The 3,994-nt window shown below is 40.8% G+C and overlaps 1 non-coding gene across 1 annotated transcript; it reads right to left on the bottom strand.

Annotated features, from left to right (window-relative positions):
• Positions 1-3,482: 3,482 nt before the first annotated feature.
• On the bottom strand, positions 3,483-3,558 carry trnat-agu. The gene has a single exon. It is a non-coding gene; the product is annotated as a tRNA-Thr (tRNA).
• Between the last annotated feature and the right edge of the window lie 436 nt (positions 3,559-3,994).

Raw genomic sequence — 3,994 nt, forward strand, 5'->3', positions numbered from 1 at the left:
TTCACTTTTAAAGGCTCTGGGGATTTTTTCCAGTGTCCCTGAACGACACTTAGGATCAATCAAACTGTGCAATCACCCTAACCCTAACCCTCAATCAGGGACCACTGGGATTCGACTAGACAGGTATTTACCAAAGTAAGCCACGGTGCCTTGATGATGAACATTTGGACTCACTTTCAGGCTCTAGGGGGATTGCATGGGGAGCTGAAAAACAAGGAAAACACAGTTGGATGCTTTAAGGGGAGGTGAAATTGGAAAACTAACACATCGTCAACATTGATTAGGACAAGTTTTAAGACAATGTCTTAAACTTTTACTTTCAGAGCAACAATCTTTGACGTCCCTGGGTGGGCTCTAACCACAATCCTCTCGGGTTAACGCTGAGCAGCGGCTGGCGATTGCGCCACAGAGACACTTTGAGTGTACATGTCGGTTGAACAACTAATTGAGACATTGCTCAGCAACAAGCTTTCGTAGAACCATCCAAGTTCTGCTTGGACTCCCACTGTTCTGACCCCTGAAAAGGATGGCATCTCCCAACCCCAGTCTCATATAAAACGTACCCTGGCTACGGTTGGTCCAAAGTGCCAAAAACGTTTAAGGAGGGGTTACAATAATGCCCTTAAATTGTATCACTTTAAATTTTCTGCCTATTTCTTTTCATATTGTTTTGCGTCCCAAGGTCACATGACTTCAAGGATCCCGGCTGTGGAGGAACAAAAAACCATGGCGGACATTTCTCTCATTTTTTAGGAAAAAAATCCATATTTTAGTTAGTTTCTCATAAAAATGCGTTTTGATTTACATTTCTAGCGGGAAAGAAATATGTTATTTTATTTTCATAATATTCCACTCATGAAATGTACCATAATCACTCGCTTGCTCGTAGTTGGAGAAGATTTTTCAGCTCTCGCCAGAATAATGTGAAACTGGAAACGTTTTTGGGTTGCTATGGACGCTGCTAGATTTCCATCATAGTGAATTAAAGTATCTCTTGTCTTAAAGATATTTGTTGTTTTATAACGCAGCACTACAGTAGACTGACGTCAAATATGTCGCTTTAATAATCACGCCTTCAGTTGTGAAGTTTTTTTGATAGCGGAAGTAGCAACATTGGCCGTTACTATGGAGAGAGACCGTCCGCTTTGGCGTTCACGTGAGCTGGAGCAGGTTGGCGCGCTGGTCTCCTGGTTTTTAGTTCAAATATCTTCATTAAACAAACATTGGTTGTCTTTTCTTAGCATAGATCATATAGCATGCAGTATCATTTTCATTACACATGTGGTGTGGATATCTGATATATTAGGTGATATACGTTTTCACAACCATAAAAAGGAGGAACTAAACCTGGGTTGCTATGTCAACACAAGTACTGAAGAGAGGTCTAGGGAGTTGTAGTTTTTTAAAAAATCCAGGGTTTTCCCAAATTGGAAGTTGTAAATACTTAATTTGGTGGCATTCCAGATGTTTTGGAGGGATGTCAAACACATTTTTAGTATCAGACTTTAATATTGTCTTGTTCAATAAAGGAATTTTTATTTCTACACCACAGGACCCCCCACACCCTTGGTGACTATGCTCACATTTATAGCCCATGTCAACACCTTTCATGATAACAGTTAGTTCATGTCTGTAACCCTTTTTTTGCCCCGTAATTATAAGCCTTCAAATATGCCCTGAGTTAAGGTTCCAAAGGTCAATGGTCTCAAATCAGGAAATAATATAGAACCTTCAAATTTGATATATTGTTTACTCTCCCAGGCTCAAGCCTTTCCAGAGATTGTATTTGGGTTTAGCTCTATGACAAGTTTTAATATTTCACATTTTGGACATGTGTCCTAACAGCTCATGGTTCAGAGAGGCACTTTTGAGTGTGTGGTGTGGTGGTGTGTGGGTGTGTGTGTGTGGGTGTGTTGGTGTGTGCTGTGTGTAACATAATGATCAAAATGAGGATTGTAGAGATTTTTTGGTATCTTATGATTTTGGAGTGTTTTACGGGAAAGAATTTTTTTTGCAGGAAGTGGTGAAAATCGGAGAGTAGTGTGTGGAAGACATGGGACATTTTTGAGGAGGAAATAAATTTTTTCGTCGCGAAGGCATTATCTCTGTGATTTGATCTTTCTTGGGCTTTCGGGTGGAAGCGAGCGGTGGAAAAACAGGTAGGAGGACAGTACTGGTTTTGTACGGGTTTCTGCACAACGTAATGAGTTGAAAAGGCATGTTGTTGTGTCACGTAAGGTTTCCACTGATCATGTTGCACAGACATTTTAATTGCATTTGTAGGGAGGAAACAAAAGGCACTCTTTAGGATATGCCCCCAAGGAAGTTTGTATCTATAACTAACTTGGGAGGCTCTGGCCATTAGCTGCAGGATCTCCCCAGTTTGCTAGAAACCAATTCTGGTCGTTCTTTTTCCTATCGACAGTACTCGGTGCCCTGTAGTGATCAAGACTAGGGTAAAAATCTGCCGAAGTTCCCCTTTAATGCTGAAACTCACCATGATGGTTTTCCAGTGTACATGAAATGTTGAAGTCTATGCATGGAGCCTAGTACTTTAGCCCTCTGGATCTCCAAGGCGGGAACTGGCAGTGGGCCATGGATGAGAACAGCAAGCACAAGACGGCTGTGATCGCTCACCTAGGCCTGTTCCACTTTTCGTCTTAAGTCTTACCATTCAGTTTGTGGATTAATTTAACTACAGCCCGTCATTCTAGAGTTTGAACTCGTTTCAGTGGAAGAGGATCTGGTTCTGACTTCACTCTGACCCTCAGTTCAGGCTAAAGATTCAGGAGTTTCCTACTGTCAGCAGGGTCTTTACACAGCATTCACACAGTGATCCTACTGGAGAGCAACTGATCAGACTCAACAGCTGCACTAAAACCAAAACAACTCAGGTATCACTAAAATAGTTCATAATAATAAAAAAAAACATTTTAACACTACTTGTGTTCATACACAGATTATAAACCATGTCTGGTAATTGTGGACTAGAAGGACTTTTGCAGAAACTTTGGATTTGAGCTCTCTAGCTCTGTAGTAACACTTCTACACTGACCCTGTCCTGCTAATACAAAATGTCCGCCTAGTGTCGTTGTGTATTGTTATCAAATGTCCACTTGATACACAAAAACCATCACAAACACACACACACACATTGTATTTATGCATAATATTCATACACACAATATTCGTTGCCATAAACTAAACTAGTGGTTATACAAATGATGCTATCATGAGGATATATAATATGTATAATAATATTTATTCAAAAATAATCACATTTAATCTCACTTTTTAGTGTTCAGTGTTTAGCACTGGAATTTCCCAGCATCCCTGAACGCACTTGGATCAAATTCAAACTGTGCAATCACCAAGGGTTGATTTGCTGTCGTCCTTTAAGGTAACGTTAGCTTTATGTGTCTAAATGCTAACTCTTCATGAGTAAAACGGGTTAAATTGAAGAATGTTAAAGAACTCAAATCAGGCACCGCTGGGATTCAAACCCAGGATCTTCCTGTTTACTAGACAGGCACTTTAACCCAACTAAGCCACAGCACCAGATGATGAACAAAACCTGCTCACTTACAGTCTGTAGGATTGCATGAGGAGCCAAAAAACAAGATCCTTTCGAGACTTGTGGAAACACAAGGCAAAACACAGTTGGAGCTTTAGGGCTCGAGGGAGGTGAAACTGGACAAACTAGCACATCATCAAGATTGACAGACGTGTTTCAAGACAATGTCTAAACTTTGTACTTCAGAGGAACATTTTTTGAACGTCCCTGGGTGGGCTCGAACCACCATCCTCTCGGTTAACAGCCGAGCGCTTCTCTTAGGGGGGGTCAGTTAAGGGATTTCTGAGTGGAGTGGACCAATATCTGTCCTCGAGCCTTCAACAGTACAGCAGGTTCAATTGTTCAAATCGATATTAAATTGATCTGATAACTTATATGGAGCTAACACATACAGGAAATACACCCTCTATGTAGCGTTAC

The sequence above is a fragment of the Morone saxatilis genome, unplaced genomic scaffold, assembly GCF_004916995.1.
Source record: "Morone saxatilis isolate NCDOM2014 unplaced genomic scaffold, NCSU_SB_2.0 Contig5, whole genome shotgun sequence".
In the NCBI taxonomy this organism is placed as follows: Eukaryota; Metazoa; Chordata; class Actinopteri; family Moronidae; genus Morone; species Morone saxatilis.